Below are 20,442 nucleotides of genomic sequence, written 5' to 3'. Positions count from 1 at the left end.
GACATGATCCTCTACATAGAAAATCCTAAAGACTCCACCAGAAAATTACTAGAGCTAATCAACGAATATAGCAAAGTTGCAGGATATAAAATCAACACACAGAAATCCCTTGCATTCCTATACACTAATAATGAGAAAATAGAGAAATTAAGGAAACAATTCCATTCACCATTGCAACGGAAAGAATAAAATACTTAGGAATAAATCTACCTAAAGAAACAAAAGACCTATATATAGAAAACTATAAAACACTGGTGAAAGAAATCAAAGAGGACACTAATAGATGGAGAAATATACCGTGTTCACGGATCAGAAGAATCAATATAGTGAAAATGAGTATGCTACCCAAAGCAATCTATAGATTCAATGCAATTCCCATCAAGCTACCAACAGTATTCTTCACAGAGCTAGAACAAATAATTTCACAACTTGTATGGAAAAACAAAAAACCTCGAATAGCCAAAGCAATCTTGAGAAAGAATGGAACTGGAGGAATCAACCTGCCTGACTTCAGGCTCTACTACAAAGCCACAGTCATCAAGACAGTATGGTACTGGCACAAAGACAGAACTATAGATCAATGGAACAAAACAGAAAGCCCAGAGATAAATCCACACACTTATGGACATTTATCTTAGACAAAGGAGGAAAGAATATACAATGGAGAAAAGACAATCTCTTTAGCAAGTAGTGCTGGGAAAATTGGTCAACCAGTTGTAAAAGAATGAAACTAGAACACTTTCTAACACCATATACAAAAATAAACTCAAAATGGATTAAAGTAAGACCAGAAACTATAAAACTCCTAGAGGAGAACATAGGCAAAACACTCTCTGACATAAATCACAGCAGGGTCCTCTATGACCTACCCCCCAGAATATTGGAAATAAAAGCAAAAATAAACAAATGGGACCTAATTAAAATTAAAAGCTTCTGCACAACAAAGGAAACTATAAGCAAGGTGAAAAGACAGCCTTCAGAATGGGAGAAAATAATAGCAAACAAAGCAATGGACAAAGAATTTATCTCAAAAATATACAAGCAACTCCTGCAGCTCAATTCCAGAAAAATAAATGACCCAATCAAAAAATGGGCCAAAGAACTAAACAGACATTTCTCCAAATAGACATACAGATGGCTAACAAACACATGAAAAGATGCTCAACATCACTCATTATTAGAGAAATGCAAATCAAAACCACAGTGAGGTACCATTTCACGCCAGTCAGAATGGCTGCTATCCAAAAGTCTACAAGCAATAAATTCTAGAGAGGGTGTGGAGAAAAGGGAACCCTCTTACACTGTTGGTGGGAATGCAAACTAGTACAGCCACTATGGAGAACAGTGTGGAAACTCCTTAAAAAACTGGAAATAGAACTGCAATATGACCCAGGAATCCCACTGCTAGGCATACACACTGAGGAAACCAGAATTGAAAGAGACACGTTTACCCCAATGTTCCTCGCAGCACTGTTTATAATAGCCAAGTCATGGAAGCAACCTAGATGTCCATCAGCAGATGAATGGATAAGAAAGCTGTGGTACATACACACAATGGAGTATTACTCAGCCATTGAAAAGAATACATTTGAATTTGTTCTAATGAGGTGGATGAAACTGGAGGCTATTACACAGAGTGATTTAAGCCAGAAAGAAAAACACCAATACAATACATTAATGCATATATATGGAATTTAGAAAGAAGGTAACAATAACCCTGTACGCAAGACAGCAAAAGAGACACAGATGTATAGAATGGTCTTTTGGACTCTGTGCGAGAGGGCAAGGGTGAGATGATTTGGGTGAATGGCACTGAAACATGTATATTATCATATGTGAAATGAATCACCAGTCCAGGTTCAATGCATGATACAGGGTACTCGGGGCTTGTGCACTGGGATGACCCAGAAGGAGGGGACGTGGAGGGAGGTAGGAGGGAGGCTCAGGATGGGGAACACATGTACACCCGTGGTGGATTCATGTCGATGTATGGCAAAACCAATACAATACTGTAATTAGCCTCCAATTAAAATGAATAAATTTATTTTTTTAAAAAAAAGGTTAACACATGTGCCTGGTAAGTTGTAGACATTCAGTAAATATACATTAAATAAATTAAAAAATAAAATAAACTGCACTAAATGGCTTATTAAGAACATTCTTTTTGTTTTAGCAACCATAATGAAATAGAGACTCTAAGTGGAAAGCAAAGTCTTATTTCATTCAGGTTGCTATAACAAACGTACTATACATGGAGTGATTTATGAACAACACAAGTTTATTTCTTGCAGTCTTGGAGGCTGAAAGTCTGGGATCAGGGAGACAGCATGGTCAGGTTGTGGTGGGAACTGTCTTCTGGGCTGTAGACAGCCATCTTCTCCTGGTATCCTCATATGGCAGAGCAGAAAAAGAGAGTAAACTCTTGTACAAGGGTGTTAATCCCACTCATGAGGGCTCTATCCTCATGATCTCATCTAATCCTAATTGCCTCCATAAGGCCCTACCTTGGAATACCATGACATGAGGAGAGAGGGTAGGGTTTCAACATGAGTTTGGGGTACACAAACAGCTTGTAATAGAAAGCACTATTTTCCAAAAGGCCATCTTGCAAATAGTTTTAGCACTGCTTGTTGGATATTTGCATACAACTTGGAACTTTTCTTTGGTCAGGTTGCAAATGTAGACAACCCTAGAAAAGTAATGGTGATAAAGCAAGAAACCTCCATGATGAAGTTTGCTACAGCTAAGCCGCTTCAGTCGTGTCTGACTCTGGGCAACCCCAGAGACAGCAGCCCACCAGGCTCCCCTGTCCCTGGGATTCTCCAGGCAAGAACACTGGAGTGGGTTGCCATTTCCTTCTCCAATGCATGAAAGTGAAAAGTACAAGTGAAGTCGTTCAGTCGTCTCCGACTCTTAGTGACCCCATGGACTACAGCCCACCAGGCTCCTCCATCCATGGGATTTTCCAGGCAAGAGTACTGGAGTGGGGTGCCATTGCCTTCTCCGATAATGAAGTTTAGTAAGAGAAAATATAGTTATTCTTTAAAAATCAAGCTTCTCACAATGGTTGCTTTGAACCAACTGCAATTACTGTTCCTACACAGTGTAGGCATCCACCTTTAATAAAACTGGCAGTGTTTAAAATCCCAGAAAACTCATCAAGCAGTATAAAAGCATTCTGCTCCATGTATAAAATGCTTTGTCCCTGTTGAGACTGAGCTAATGACACTGTCAATAGCACAAAGGTGGCAAAGAGACACTTACATGGGCATTAATATCCAAAGAGGGAAAGAAGAGACAGCTTTGCACTTCAATTACTGCTTGTCTCAACCCAAGAAAATGTAAATGCTCCTGAAAATAAAGCTTAGATTTATTACGTGTCCATGTCCATCTAAAGCCCTTATTAGGGGAAGTGGCTCAGACGTATGTGTTGTTATAAAGTATTCTAGGATGATAAATAATGTCAATCAGTGACTAATGGGATGTGATGCATTCAAGGTTAAAGGGGGGAAAACTGCAAGTTTGGAGGTTTGCATTTATTTTTAGAGAAGTGAAGTGAAGTGAAGTGAAGTTGCTCAGTAGTGTCTGACTCTTTGCAACCCCATGGACTGTAGCCTACTGGGCTCCTCCATCCATGGGATTTTCCAGGCAAGAGTACTGGAGTGGGTTGCCATTTCCTTCTCCAGAGGACCCAGGGATCAAACCCGTGTCTCCCGCATTGTAGGCAGACGCTTTACCATCTGAGCCACAAGGGAAGCCCTGTAACATGCTGGGAACATTTTTAGAGAAGAGTATTAAACAGTGGCCTTTCTGCAATATTATGAGAATTGGTTCCCTCTTCCTGCCTCCCTCATTTTCCACACAAACAAATCTGAATCCTTTAGAAGATACTTCAGAATTCTCAGCTGTAAGTAAAAAGATAGCTTTCAAAAATTCTTGTAAAAAAACAAAAATAAAAAACCCCTGTTTATGCAGGGAATAGTCTGAGAAGAAATCTCTAGGAATTACCAAGTGAATGAAATCAAGGTTCACAGTGCTGTGTGCTGTGAGCCATACACATAAAAGATTTTTCATTAAAGCAAAAAGGAGTTCAAATATAAAAATATTAGATAAATTGGTTGTTTTTTAAATACATGCAGCAAAGTATGTTTTTTCAGTTTCTTCTTTGAGTGATTTATATGCATATATATTTTACAGTGATTTTAATAGAATTAGAAAACACAAATATTTGGCTAGATATAGAGAATTATCCAACAATTACTGTTGACTAAAACTGGAATAGAGCCTGGGTAGCTCAGTTGGTAGAGCATCAGACTTTTAATCTGAGGGTTCAGGGTTCAAGTCCCTATCCATACACTATGGTTCTGTGTTTTAGGACTTCCGTGGTGGCTCAGTGCTAAAGAATCCACCTGCCAATTCAGAAGACTTCAGTTCGACCTCTGGATCTGGAAGAACCCCTGGAGAAGGAAATGACAGGCTACAGTCCATGAGGTCACAAAAGAGTCAGACACAACTTAGTGACTAAACAACAATACTGGAATAGCTTCTTTTATGAGGTAGCCTCATGAGACTTAACAACTAAAAAATAAGAAAAAGAACCCATTGGACTCATATTGAGTATATTTGACCAATGTTGGCAATAGTGCAGTGGGTGGGAGATTAAAAAAATAAGTAACCTTTAAAGAGAATTCTATTCATAGCAGCACTTCACAGCAGCCAAATGGTGGAAACAATCCACTTGTCCATCAACTGACGAATGACCAAACAAATGTGGTATAGCCATAGAGTGAAACATTTTCAGCTATAAAAAGGAATGAAGCATTGACACATGCTACAATAGGGATGAACCTTAAAAACAGTTTCATTTAAACAGTTAAATGAAAGAAGCCAGACACAAAAGGTCACCTATTATATGATTCCATATACATGAAATATACAGAACAGGTAAATCCATAGAGGCAGAAAGCAAATTGATGGTTCCAAGGTCTAGAGAGACAGGGGCTGGGACTGAACTATTAAATGCATATGGGATTTTCTTTGGGGATGATGAAAATGTTTTGGAGCTAGATAGAGGTAGTGATTACACAACACTGTGAATGGACTAAATGTGGGTAACTTGTATGTCCTAAAATTATTAATTTCATGTTATGTTAATTTTACCTGAATTATTTTTCTTTTTTTTTGGGGGGGGGGGTGGGAGAGGAAGGTCACACCACACAGCATGCAGAACTACCTCCCAGACCAGAAATCAAAGCCTTGCCCCTAGCAGTGAAACTACCAGACCGCCAGGGAAGTCCTCAATTCTTAAAAATGCAAAAAGTTATAAATATGAGGGTAGTCTGGTATCACTGGGGCGGAAATTAACAGCCCTGGGAAACAGAACTGAAAACTTAGAAAAATTCAGTTACACATGAAAAACAATCCATTTCTATGATTCTATAACAATTTGTAAATTAAAATTCTGAATTAAATTTACGATTATTGTTGTCATATTATATGGAACTAATAGATTAAGTAAATTATATCTAAAGTTGTTGCTGTTGTTTAGTTGCTAAGCCGTGTCTGACTCTTTTGTGACCCCATGGACTGTAGCCTCCAGGCTCCTCTGTCCAGGGGATTTTCCAGGCAAGAGTACTGGAGTGGGTTGCCATTTCCTTCTCCAGGGAACCTTCCCAACCCAGGGATCAAACCTGCATCTCCTGTGTTGGCAGTCGGGTTCTTTGTCACTGAGCCACCAGGGAAGACTTAATTCTAAAATTACTCCATTGATTTGAAACAGAGTAATTTATGTACCCAAGGTTTTGACAAAGTACTAGTGGATGAGAACTAGGATACAGTCCTATATTCCTTTCAGATTAAATACATATTTTTATAAGTTTCTCAAATCTGTTGAGGGTCAGATGAGTTGATAAGCCAGCTAATCATATATTACAAGGAGTTATAGTAAATGACTTGAATAAACTGATATCTAAAAATGATTCACTCTTTGCTTTCAAACTTGTTATGATTACTTTCAGCATCTTTAAGTCTGAACTAAAATGTTCTTTCAACTGCTTTATTGTGGGATGACTCAGAGCCTAGCTTGGAAGCTGCAGAAAAACAACTTAGAAAAGCAAACTTGCCATTAAAGATCAAAGAGATGTCTGTAATTATTTCATTTGTGCAGAGCATTCTCTTGCCATGTCATTTACTATGCATGTGCTCTCATGGAGTTTACGTTCCAGGAGAATTCATGTTGATCTCAACATTGATCTCTATTTATTAGAATGTTTCCCCTGGGAACCCTGTACCTTATAAGTTGGTAGGACTTCAGTGCCAGGGAAAGTTTATGAAACAGAGGGATGAGCTCCTCCTTCAGAGTCCAAGACCTGAGTTTGAGTACCAGCCCCATAATTATAATCTGTGGGACCTGTATGAGTTCCTATTCCTACCACAATAATTAACAAGACTAAATTCACAAGATTGTCAAAGGGATTCAATTAGATGATACATATGAAAAAATAATTTATAAATTTTAAAATTATATATAAATATATTTACATATGTATATTACAAATACATTTATAAAATATGTACATAATGTATACATATATATATGCATATGACTTGTACATATTATATAATATGCAATATGTATATATTATATGTGTATATATGTATAAAATATGTTATATATATACCCTTGTGTACATGTAGAGAGAGAATATATGTACATATAGTTCTGTATACATGCCTCTTTTATAGAATTATTACATTGCATTTGGACCATTTCATCTCCCTTATGAGTCTCATGGAATCTGGTAAGTGGTAGGCATTCATTAAAGTTTGAATGAATGAATGATTCACAAGCAACATCAAAAACTATGTGAATTTTATCTTTAAAATATTCAGTATTACCTTTATTCTACATAGTCTGTCTGTTGCCTACCATTGTTTTTTCAAAAAAGGGATTTTTTAACATAATTTTTAAAATATATGTAAAGATGCTATTTACATAGCACAGAATATCAATACTCAAAATAAATGTACAAAACATGTGCAACATTTCCACATAGAAAATTATAAATCTTGCATGTAAATTTTAAAAGACCCACAAAAATGAAAGGCTGTAATAATATATTGGAGGAGTCAATATGATAAAGAAGTTAACTTCCCCAGATTAATTTATAAAATCAATTCAGTCCCAATCAGAATCTCAACAGGTTCTTTGTTTTCTTCTGTGGAGCTAGACAAGCTGATTCAAAAATTTATATGAAAACACAAAAGCTTAAGAACAGTAAAAGCTCAAACAACTCAAGTAAAAAAATGGGTCAAAGACCTCAACAGACATCTCACCAAAGAAAATATACAGATGACAAATAAGCATGAGAAAGATACTCCACATCACATGTCATTACAGTAAAGCAAACTGAAACAAGATATCACTGCACACAAATTAGAATGACCAAAATCCAGAACACAGACAACATCAAGTGACGGTGAGAATGTGGACAACAGTAATTCTCTCTATGTATTCTTAGTGGGATTGCAAAATGATACAGCCACTTTGGAAGAGTTTGATGGTTTCTTACAAAACACACTCTTTCCATACAATTCAGTGTTCCTTCTCCTCAGAAGGAACCTATTTACTGAAAGGGGTGAAAAACTTTGTGTCCACACCTAAACCTGTATGTGGATATTTATAGCAGCTTTATTCACAATTGCAAGACCTAAAAGCAACCTCCTTCAACAGGTGAATGAATAAAGTTTGGTATATCCAGACAATAGAATATTATTCAGTGTTAAAGAGAAATAATCAGTCGCAAGCCATAAAAAGACATGGAAAAATGTTAAATGCTTACTACCAAGCTAAAGAAGCCAATCTGAGAATGCTACATACTGTACGATTTCAACTATATCATATTCTTGAAAAGCAAAACTGTGGAGATGATAAAAAGATCAGTTGTTGCCAGTGGGGAAAAGGGAAGGAAGAGGTGAATAGACAGAACACAGAGAATTTTTAAGGCAGTGAAAATGCTTTGAATGATATAATAATGATGATTATATGTCAATATACATTTGCCTAAATCCCATGGAATGTACAACACCAAAAGTGAACCCTAAGTAAATAATGGACTTGGGATGATTATGGTGAGTCACTTTAAGGTCATCCTTAGTAAAACAAACAAACGAAAAATTACCTTTCTGCTGAGTGATGTTGATAATGCGAGAGGCTATGCATGTATAGGGGTAAAGAATATATGAAGAATCTCAGTATTTTCCTCTCAATATTTTTGTAAACCTAAAACTTCTCTAAAAAAAAAGTCTGAAAAAAAAAAAAAAAGGAAAAGAGAAAGAGCCAAAGCACTCTTGAAGGAAAATAAGGTGGGACTTGTTTTACCAAAATCAAAACATTATAAAGTTGAAATAATTAAGGCAGTGTTTTGTTGGCATAAGGATAGAAAAATAGACCCATGTAACGGCACAGAGAGACTATAAATATACTCACCTGATTTATGCCAAATTAGCTCTAAAACACAGTGAGTACAGGATGGACTTCTCCATAAGTGGTGCTAGTTTAATTGGATACCCACCATCCATGAGGTATGGGTGGAAAATGAATATGGATGTGTGAGGCATGGGTAAAAACATGAATTTTACCCACATCTCTCGCATAAACAACAATTCTAGATAGAGAATAGATCTAGATAAGAAAAGAGTTATACAGTTTGATAAGGTAATACAAAGTCATATATCACAACCTTGAGCCAGGTAGCTCGTTTTTTACACAAGAAGCAAAAAGCTCTAAGAATAAGGGGGAGATATGATCATTAAACCACCTTACTATGTAAAAACTGTGTTCACCAAAAGATAGCATTAGGAAAGTTAAAAAACAAGTCCAGAAAATGAGAAAAATATTGCTATACATATAACTGAGGAGCATGTAAGCAGGATAAACAAAACATACTTAGAAAAATCATAACAGAGAAATACACAACCCAAAAGAAAAATGGGCAAAAGACATATCCAAATGACCAATAAATCGATGAAAAAGTGTGGTACAGAACTAGTCATTGGGAAAATTAAAGCATAATTACATACTACTGCATATCCACTGCTGCTGCTGCTGCTGCTAAGTCGCTTCAGTCGTGTCCGACTCTGGGCGACCCCATAGACGGCAGCCCATCAGGCTCCCCCGTCCCTGGGATTCTCCAGGCAACAACACTGGAGTGGGTTGCCATTTCCTCCCCCAATGCATGAAAGTGAAAAGTGAAAGTGAAGTCACTCAGTTGCGTCCGACTCTTAGCGACCCCATGGACTGTAGCCCAGCAGGCTCCTCCATCCATGGGATTTTCCAGGCAAGAATACTGGAGTGGGGTGCCATTGCCTTCTCCACATACCCACTACAATGGCTAAAATTAAAGGACTTTCTGTATCAAGATATGCAAAAACATGAAACAACTGGAATTCTCATGTTCTGTTGGTTAGTGTTCAACTGTTGTCAAGAATTTGGAAATCTATTAAATAGTATTCTCTAAAACTGAATAATATACATACCCTATAAGATAGCAACCCTAATACCAGGATATCCCTTAGAGAAGTGCTTACACATGTATCTCAAGAGACATGTAGAAGAATTCTCAGCATTAGTTGTAACAGCCAAAAACTGTAAACAAGCCCAATTGCCATCAATAATGAAATTGATAGATAAATTGTGATAATGTGTCCAGTGTAACAAAAAACAGCAATAACAAAGAATAAAATACTGCTATTCATAACAGCATGAATGAATCTTTGAGACATAATGTTGTACGAAATAAACCAGGCACAAAAATACATATTTGATAATTCTATTTATATGAATTATGAATTTTAATCAAACCAAACTGTAATGGAGGAGGGAAATGATAGAAATTGGGAGTGCATTAGACGTAGGTCTTCTGTGGTGCTGGCAACTTTTTATTTCTTGATCTGGAAGGTGGAGTTCTACATTCACATTTTGTGCACTTTTTGATGAATGGATATTTTAAATTAAAAACTCAAAACCACAGAAGACAATATTTTTTGTAGAAAAGCTTGACAACCACAATACAGCATTGGGACAGCTATGAGTTAAGTTCAGGCATGTACAAAAAGTGAGATTACTAAACATCCAGATAAAATCCTATCTGAGAAGGAATGTGTTCCTGGTTTAGCAAAGAAGAAAAAAAAAGAAAAAACTACGTCTGACTAATCTATTTAAATTTCCAAAACCACTGAAAAATTTCCACATCAAAGGCTGGAAAAAAATATTTCCACCATGACTAGAGGTTGAGAGCACATTTGTCATGGGTAAGAAATTGGCTCAGAAAAAGGAGGAAAATAAAGGGGAAGAACAAATTGTACTCTCTGGATGAGTTTATAAAAGAACCTGTGCAATGTGGCATTTTTATAAGTAATCTTAATGGGAGTAAACAACAGTCTTTACATTTATTGTCACGTAACTTGTTTACCATAGTCTGCCTTCATTGTCTTTCATCTTTTCCTCAGAAATCTTTCTGCATTGCTCTTTTTGTTTCTTTACATAGTCATTAGTTTGTTTCATAATATTTACTGGGGGCTTTTGTACAGATTTATTGCGTGCAGATATCATGCTGGGCACTGAAAGTGTTGGTTGCTCAGTCGAGTCCAACTCTTTGCGACCCCATAGACTGAAGCCCACGAGGCTCCTCTGTCCATGGGATTCTCCAGGCAAGAATACTGGAGATGCCTTCTCCAGGGGATCTTCCTGACCCAGGGATTGAACATGGATCTCCCACACGGCAGACAGATTCAATATCATATGAGGGAATGCCCCTCTTATTCATTAGTTTGTTTCATAGTATTTACTGGGGGTTTCTGTACAGATTTATTGTGTGCCGATATCATGCTGGGCACTAAAGTTTCAGTGATAAATAAGTAAGCCAGAAAATGCCCTTGCTGATTTTATATTCTACTAGAGGACACAGGTAATAATCAAGCAAGTAAATAAATAAGCAAGATAATTGCAGATTAAAATAACTGTTTTGAAGAAAATTAAAATGCTATGGAATACTATTAAAGTAATAAGGGACAGATTAAATGTAATTTAATCTGGGGTAAGAGCTACCTCAGAAACAGTATTTAGCAAAAGCCCATCTGAGGAGGGGAATTTCTATCTAAACCTTTAGGGATGAATCTACTCATGTATTTAACTTAGTAAATGCATACTGAATACCTGCTGTGTGACAGGCACCATTCTAGGCACTGGGAAATCAACAAGGAATGAGAAAGACAAAGATGCAACCTTTATGGTGTTAAAATTGAAGCCTGCAAAGAGTTTCACAGTGATGCAGCAAGGACTACAAATAAATATGGACGGGAAAAACCTTGATGGGCTAATTAAATTTTTAAAAGACTACAGTATCAGTAACATGTTAAATTATCCAGAGAGTGGCTTGCAATGGATTTGAAGAGCAGGCAGAGAACAGAGCATGTGTGATTCTCTAGGTCATGGAAAGAAGTCTGCTTTATATTCTTAGAATAATTAGAAGTCATTGGTGGATTTTAAGAAGACAAATGGCATGATTAGACTCCAAGTCATACTATACAGCTTTGTAGGGAATGATCTGAAGGGAATAATACTATACATTTTTAAAAAAAAAGGAAGTATCTATATTTAAGACAAAAAAGGTATAGTGATCTGATCTGATATAGGAAAGTGGAGACGAAGAGAAGTAAACAAATTTGGAGAATAATTTGGGGACACAATCAATAGCATTTTCTGGTAGATTGGTATAGCAATAAAAAGAAAGAAATAACAAGTTATTCTTTGCTTCTAGAAGAGACAACTAGATGGATTTTGACGTTATTTGCTAAAGTGGCAAAGAAAGAGAGAAGTTTAAACAAGAGATTTAGAATGGAAAAACCACGTATTTCTGCTTCCTAAAATAGGTTATGTTTGAAAAGTGTAGGAAGCATCCAATTTTGATTTAAATAAGTAGTTTGAAATACAAGTCAAGAGCTCAGGGATAAATATAAACATTTCAAGGTCATCAGAATAAAAAATGAATTAGTATCTATGTCAAATGATTACTTAGAAAAAGTATGTTTAAGATGCAAAGAAGATCTAGGTGGGTCTGTCTGGGCATTTAAAGGTCTAATAGAGGAGAAGTAGCCAGTAGAGGAAACAATGATGATACCATTAAGTTAAAATATCAATACCAGTCAGGAAGCAGAAGCCAAAGGAAAAGGGTGAGTGAAAAGAAGAAAAAGTAATTATCTATCAATGGCAAATTGAGCAAGATGCAGACAGTCGTATGTTATTGTTGACCCAGCTAAGATTTCAGTGGAATGCTGGGCACAGACTGGTGGGTATGGAAATCTAGTAACAGTAGGTTTCAGTGAAAATGGAAGGGGAAGAAATGAAACAGCACAATGATCCATTGAGAGTGACAGTGAAGAAGACGTTACAGGTGGCTTGAAGAGGGGAGATAGCCAAGTCTTATCTTGAAGTGGAAACACGATCCCACTAGAAGAAAAAGGCAGAGTCAATGAGCGGTATTGAGTGGAAGTTTGAGATTTTAGATCACAGAGCCATGGGATCTTTCCCTAGCAAAGTTTTCCAACTGAAGTTCAATTACAAAAGCAAATGGCAGAATTCTGCAAGGTAATTGAAATGGAAGAACACAGGGCCAAGGGGTTGAAGAAAAATTGCAACAAAGTTATTAGAATGAAGAGAGAAAGTAGGTGGAATAGGAGGGGAAAAAATGAAACTTGGAGCGGACCACTAAAACATGTGAGTAGGGGTTAGAATCTTGATGTGCTTGGAGAATTTTGGCAATAGAGGTACTTGCATAAATGTTCTAGAAAAACAGTGATTCGGGTGATTCGGTTATTGAGAACCAAGATTTCAGAAGTGGTATATTTTCTGAAAAGATCCTGTATAAAAGAGGCTGCCCAAGAGAAATAAAAAGAAATTTAAAGATGAGAAGACCAAAGAAAGAACCAAAAAGCTGTATCATTTTGGATGATTTATTTACGTGGTTCTGAAGTCACAAAGAAATACACAGGATTAAGGAATCTAGATTCTTGAATAAAAGGGCTTGAATAAGTAGGTAAATATACAGCTATGACAAAAAATATGGAAGAGGGATATTATGGAAGTGCCACGAGCCTCAAAAGTAGTAGTGGGCATCTGCAGGAAAGAAAAGAATGAAGAGCTGGTACAGGAAATAAAAACCAAAGAAAACAACAACCCAATCTTTTTGTCATTGAAAAGTTAATCAACAGTCAATCCGAGAAAGAAATGGAAATTTTTATTCAAGTCAACCTGAGGATTATAACCTGAGAGACAGTTCTCAGAAAGCTCTGAGAACTGTTTTGGTGAGGCAAGTGGGGAAGCTAGTATGCTGTGATTTTGGCAAAGGAGGCGTGTGCATTCAAGCACACATCTCAGCAGACGGTTGCTGTTACTAGTTTTGGTGCTTTTGTAATTATGGAAAGAGCAAGAAACTGGGTTCATAAAATTTTCTCCCGAAAATTTCAAAGTATCTGAGGGCCAGTTCTGCAAGTTTTCCCAGGGCACAAAGGGCCTCATATTGACCCTCACCCTCAGTTCCTTTCAGGGTGTATCTATCATACACTAGTGCCTGTAGTAGCTAATGGCTTGATTTTTGTAGAGCTAGATGATGGGCAACAGTCTTCATTTTATAATCCTTTCCCTTTTCAGTCTTAATTTCAAAAAAGGTTTGGGAGGCATTTTGTGACTGATTGATCTTATAGACTATATGTTTAGTTAATCGTTTCAAATCATCATTACTTTTAAAAAAATTTTTAATTGGTGGAAAATTGCCTTACAATGTTATTTCCTGCCATACAACAATGCCAATCAGTCAGATTATACATATATCCCCTCCTTCTTGAGCCTCCCCTCCCCCGATCCCACCCTTCTAGGTCAGCACAGAGGGCCAGGCTGGGCTCCCTGGGTTACAGAGCCACTTATCACTAACTAGCTATTTTACACATTGGAGTGCACATATGTCAATGTTACTTTCTCAGTTCATCCCACCCTCACCTTACCCCACTGTGGCTAGAAGTCCATTCTCTACTAGGCTCATTAATGCCATTTTTCTAGATTCCATATGCGTTAATATACAATACTTGTTTTTCTTTCTTTGTCATCATTAATTTTATCTGAGGCTCCATCACACATTTAGTAATGCAAGAAACAATAATCTTGTAAAACAGGCAGAATACAAGTAAGGCAGCTAATAACACTGATAAGATCATAAGTGTTTAATCTACGAACTTCCATCAGGTACAGCGCAGTATCTGCCTAGGTCTTCTGCCCAGTCTTTTCTGCACCAATCGCTATCTCTAAGGGAAGAGCTATATTGGCACTGTACATAAAGTTCACAAAAGATGTATGCACCTACAAAGTGAGTGTTGGGTCATCACAACCCCTTACAGGATTTAAGGAATGTTATCATCTCAGGAGTTATATGGCTGGTGCCAGAAAGAGAAAAATTGATCCTTACGGTTGAGCATGTATTTTTGCCATTGGGAAGGTCTAGTTAATACATAATGCAGATGCATAATCACACTGGAGGGGAGGGAGGAAGCCCAAATGGCAAAGAAAAATTTTATGTTCAAGTTCTTATCTTGCCTTAAAATTTGAATTTTTATTATATCTTCTTATACCTCATTTAATCAGTGTGAGAAAGAACAAGCAGCTTTTACTTGAGAGGGCCACATTAAAGCTAACAGCTATTAAGGCACAGGCAGTTTTCACCAACACAAGAATCTAAGAGAATGTTCCCAGAAGAACTGAAACATATAGAGTAGTATTCTGATCAAGAACAAGGCCTCTAAAGGGAAATAGGTTGGGAGTGAGAGGATCAAATTAAGTGCTGGACAGAATGGTACAAAGGTGAGAGTTTTTGTGAAGATGAGTATTCTTGTAATCAAATTTTTAGTTATGATAGAGCTAAACAGGGATATGACATATGACAGCATTGATTCAACTCTTGGAGGAAGAAGGGCAACCAGAACTATTAATCTGGTACAAAAGCACTACCCTTGATGATATGGAAGCTTATTAGATAGGTATCCCACAAGACTTGGACTAATAAGACCATGCATAGTCAATGGCCCCCAAGTCTAGAGACAGTGTGATGCCAGCACAGGGTGGTAGCAGCTTCCCAGGACCTTGAACCATATAGTGTTGCATCAGCTTCCAACTTTTCTCAGGTCCCACTTCCTTCAGTGAAACTGTTCTCCCACCCCTCCAGACCACAGTGTCTGAACTCGTATGGCACTTACTATTAATACCTATACCATTTATCAGATTATTTAACTATATACCAACTAAGTCTAAGAACTGTTTCATACCCATGTAATTTATTGTTTCATGGTATTTAGTAAGTATTTAGTAAGCATTTAGTAAGCTCCTAGAATGCAGATACTACATTTTACCCTTAGGGTGCACCTCTCTCAAATTGCAACCTCAAGTGTATACACAGCAATTCTAGTTTTCTGCAACTCCACTCAGTCTTTGCCCAGTTCTCTTAGAAGAGAAAATTTAATCTTATTGACTCCAGATATGAGTTTATAGGTTTGCTAAAAACATACAAATGGCATCTATAATGTATGTTCACCTGTCTTGGAATACTGGGTGAAAAGATTATGCTTTAAAACTTGAAAGCATAATTTAAAACAAATTAAGCATTACCTCATACAGCTAATAAAGGAGCGCTTCTTGGAAGGATATTCAGGCCAATCATTCATTCACCAGATATTCAATATAAGCTGCTGCTAAGTCGCTTCAGTCGTGTCCGACTCTGTGCGACCCCATAGACAGCAGCCCACCAGGCTTCCCCGTCCCTGGAATTCTCCAGGGAAGAACACTGGAGTGGGTTGCCATTTCCTTCTCCAATGCAGGAAAGGGAAAAGTGAAAGTGAAGTCGCTCAGTCGTGTCCGACTCTTAGCGACCCATGGACTGCAGCCTACCAGGCTCCTCTGTCCGTGGGATTTTCCAGGCAAGAGTACTGGAGTGGGGTGCCATTGCCTTCTCCATCAACATAAGCTATTGATTTCAAAACCTATAATGGATATAAGTAGGAGAAAAAACTTGATGAGACACAATTTCTTGGGTCAGAAAGGTTTCAATGTATTATTTACTATAAATAGACATTTTTGTGTACATATTTATAACAATGATGGATCTATAAAATGATATTCATATACACTATCTAGAAAGGAAGGAACGAGAGAGTAAAGAGGACATGGAGGGAAGAAGTAATTGAAAGCAAGCCCTCAGTTTTTGAGGACGGTGTGGAAGAGAAACCACACCTTTCCTTATGACCACCACAGCACTGTCATTGGCCAGTGGACAGACTCAGGAGAAACATATGGAAAATAATGTATCTGGTATTCTTATGTTCTAAAGGCAGGTACTTGCAGTACCAGTGGCAGTAATCAGTTTTCACATGGAATGTGGGTACAAGTCACAGTATGGGAGGCAGCTACAATCAATGGGTTATTGAAACTTATTCTCAATAAAACATTACCTTCACACTACAAATGAACCAGTGTTTGAGAAAAGAATCTGCTAGCTAAAACATGTATAAAAGTGGTAGGCCTCAGGTATGATTCTTTAAAAAAATACAAACTAAAAATTCAGGCTTTGTCTAAATTATGATAGTCACATTTAAAATTATTATTGCTGATTTATTCATACAACAAAAACTACTAGAATTCTACTATGCATTAAGCACCCAGGAAATCTTAAAATATTTGTTGATACTGATTACATTTCCAAGTAAGTTATTCCAATGCAAAAACAAAACTATTTAAACGTTCCACCTGCTCTTTAATATTCCAAAATTATTCTCTTACCGAAGTACATAAACAATACTATCTTACTTCAAAATAACAAATGTGCAGTTTTAGAGAAAAATAAATGTAAGGACTTGTCAAAACTTATTTTAAAATACACGGCAAAGAAAACACAAAATTATCACAGTTTTAGTAGTACTAGGATAGTCTGTGAAAGACGTCTGTTCCTTGGTTTATATGATGTCATTTTGAGATTAAACATGTGTTTTAACAAACATAGAAAAACTAACTGACCATGGAATAAAAACTTGAAGAGCCATGAATAAACTAACAGTAACCAAAACAAGCCGGTTACAAAGTATGCCTTATTCAATTAAATTTCAGAAAAACTAGTATACACATACTGCAAATTTAAGATGCCCCAAGGAATTAGTAACTTGTATAACTAAACCATACGTAGTTGATTTTTGTTAGGAACTCTAGCATTACCACAATTTGTAGTCAATATGCCTTTGAATGAATCTTCTCAATTTTGCTTTCTGTCTCAGGTAAATGAACCAAGATATTAGTCAAGTAACTATCTTAAAAATAATTTACAAATGGTAATCAGATTTGGTCTTTAAAGGAAAACATCAACACAGAAAACATGTGGATTGGTATCTATTAACCTGAGATATGTGTAATCTCATAGAAAGAACTATTTTAATTAATTTTCTAAGGTTTAATTATCACTTAATCTGTATATAGGGCTTCCCTGGTTACTCAGACAGTACAGAATCTGCCTGCAATGCAGGAGACCTGGGTTCAGTCCCTGGGTTGGGAAGATCCCGTGGAAAAGGGAATGGCTACCCACTCCAGTATTCCTGCCTAGAAAACTGCATTAACTGTGTATATGTCCTAAGCTAAAATGAATTTGATAGAAAATAATAGACAGATGGGTGGGTTGAAAAACATACAGTAAAGGTTATCTCTAATATATAACTGATAATACATATATATATGCATAAATAATATACACACATACAGAAATCTTAACCAAGAGAAACTGTAATAACATTTTTAATGCATCATAATACTTTTTACAAAATAATTTGAATTAATTTATTTTTGGCTGTGCTGGGACTTTGTTGCTGTGCGGGAGCTAGTCTCGAGTTGAGGCGCATATGGGCTCCTCACTGTGGTGGCTTCTCGTGTTGCAGAGCATGGGCTCTAGAGCACACAGGCTTCAGCAGTTTCAACACGTGGCCTCAGAACTGTGGCTCCCACGCTCCAGAGCACAGGCTCAATAGTTGTGGTGCACAGGCCTAGTTTCTCCACGCAAAGTGATCTTTCTAGATCAGGGAAGGAACCCGTGTCTCCTGCACTGGCAAGTGGATTCTTTATCACTAAGCCACTGGGAAGCCCAAAGCATCATAATACTTTGGCACATTTATTTAGTGGTTCCCCCAAGTTTGAACTTAGACTAAATTTGCATTTTGATTTGGGGTTCAGACTTCTTCCTGTTTGCTAAGAATAAACATATCCATATTCACCAGAATAAAGAAATGTATATTAAACGTGAGAAAGAAAACTGGCCATACTTAAAGAGAGAGGAAAGAGCTATAGGTCTTCCAAGTTGAACCAGTATGAAGGATGCCTTGCAAACGTTCTATGGAATGGATTTTCATTTCCATTACTTCCATGCTCAAATTTAAAAGAAAGAAAATTTGAAAGCGAGGAAAAAATCTCAGCCACTATTGTGAATTTAAATTTTCATAGGAAGAATGAGTAAAACTTCAAGAAAATATGCAGATTTTATCTGATAATTAGGTAAATTCCATCTAGAACTAAGTGACACACCAAAGATAAACTGTGATAGACCCTGTCAGGTACTGTCAGAGATGGGTTCTCTCTCTGTTTTTGCAATACTAAGACAAAATTAACTGCCTAAACTACAGCTGGTCTGCTGGGATATGAAGGGCAAAGGCAGAGGAGTGCTCACTCCCTTCACAGCCTCACCTGTACTCTACACTGATTTAGCAACTGTCCCAAGAAATAGTACTAATTGTAAACGCTTTTTACAATTAAACACTCTAAGTTTCCACTCCCTGTTATTATATTAGTTTTCTAGGTCTGCAATAACAAAATACTGCAGAATGAGTGGCTTAAACAACAGAAATGCATTTTTTCACAGTACAGCAAGCTAGAAGTTCAAAACTGAGGTGTCAGCACGTTTCATTTCTTCTGAGGCCTCTCTCCAGGCTGGCAGGTGGCCCCCTTCTCTCTCTGTTCTCACGTGGTCTCTCTTCTGTTCTGGAGCATGCTTGCTGTCTTTCCATTATGTCCACATTTATTCTTGTTATAAGGACATTAGTCAAACTGGATTGGGACCCACCCTGCTGACCTTATTTTAATTTAACGACCTTTTAAAAGACCCTATTTCCGAATAGATTCACATTCTAAGATACTACAGTTCAATCATGCTATGCTATGCTATGCTATGCTAAGTCACTTCAGTCGTGTCCAATTCTGTGTGACTCCATAGACGGTAGCCCACCAGGCTCCCCTGTCCCTGGGATTCTCCAGGCAAGAACACTGGAGTGGGTTGCCATTTCCTTCTCCAATGCATGAAAGTGAAAAGTGAAAGTGAAGTTGCCTAGTCGTGTCCGACTCTTAGCGACCCCATGGACTGCAGCCTACCAGGCTCCTCCGTCCATGGGATTTTCCAAGCAAGAGTACTGGAGTGGGGTGCCATTGCCTTCTCACAGTTCAATCATAACAGTTGTTATTAGTGTTATTATCACAATTATTATACTAGTCTGTTCTAAAACATCACTTTACTTAATCTTCATAGCTATACTAAAAGGTAAGTATTTCATCTCCATTTAACAAAAGGTTTCAAGACCTTGATTACGATGTCCTTAACAAAAAGTTTAGAACAAAAAGTTCTCTAAAATTAAGTTTCTTCTGGAAAGTAAGTGCCATGAAAAGTTCTAATGTGACCTGTTTTCCTATCATTGTTTCTCCAGCCTAATACTAGAAAATTCCAACTTGCAGCTAGAGATAATGCTCTTTAGCCAGGCAGAGCACCCACACACAAATAAACAGAAATTGTTGGCCTAACAAAATTCTTTAACTCTTAGTTCCAAATTCTTTCCCCTCTGCTCAGAAGAATTCTAAGTTTTGATCCTGGATAGTTGGTGAGCGCTTGTCTTTTCATCACAGGACCTCCTACAGCAGCATCTGGGCTTTCATGTTTGGGAAAGAAAAACGTTGGCTTCTTTTGTCACATTATGTTTTTACAAACTCAAAATCTGCTACATGATGTCACTGTTTTCTTGCTCCCAAACAGCATATTGTAGAATAATATTTTTAATTATTCCCTCACAATTACATACAGAGATAATACATCTGGTATATTTTTTGTATTTTTCCAAAAGAGTGTCACTATGTATGTGAGACCAAAACACTCATACTTGTTTAAAAGTGGAGTGTGGTTTCTATGGTAACAACTTTGGGGAAGGAGAGCAGCAGCTACAGATTTTTTTTAACAGTGCTTTTTCTTTAAAACATGAACCAGATATTCAAATACATCATAAGCTATCCAATTAGGTTCAGTAAATACACTCTGGGACCCTAATCTATGG

The 20,442-nt window shown here is 37.1% G+C and overlaps 1 non-coding gene and 1 pseudogene across 1 annotated transcript; one reads left to right on the top strand and one right to left on the bottom strand.

Annotated features, from left to right (window-relative positions):
• LOC147371174 (large ribosomal subunit protein eL19 pseudogene) overlaps nt 1-20,442 on the bottom strand; it is an 86,639-nt pseudogene that overhangs the window by 49,691 nt on the left and 16,506 nt on the right.
• TRNAK-UUU (transfer RNA lysine (anticodon UUU)) lies at nt 4,284-4,356 on the top strand. The gene has a single exon. It is a non-coding gene; the product is annotated as a tRNA-Lys (tRNA).

This window comes from Bos grunniens, chromosome 6 (assembly GCF_055505025.1).
Source record: "Bos grunniens cultivar Pamir isolate PY7600 chromosome 6, Bosgru_T2T1.0, whole genome shotgun sequence".
NCBI classification, from domain to species: Eukaryota; Metazoa; Chordata; class Mammalia; order Artiodactyla; family Bovidae; genus Bos; species Bos grunniens.
Note: the sequence above shows the minus strand (reverse complement) of the source record. Positions and strands in the feature narration are given on the sequence as shown.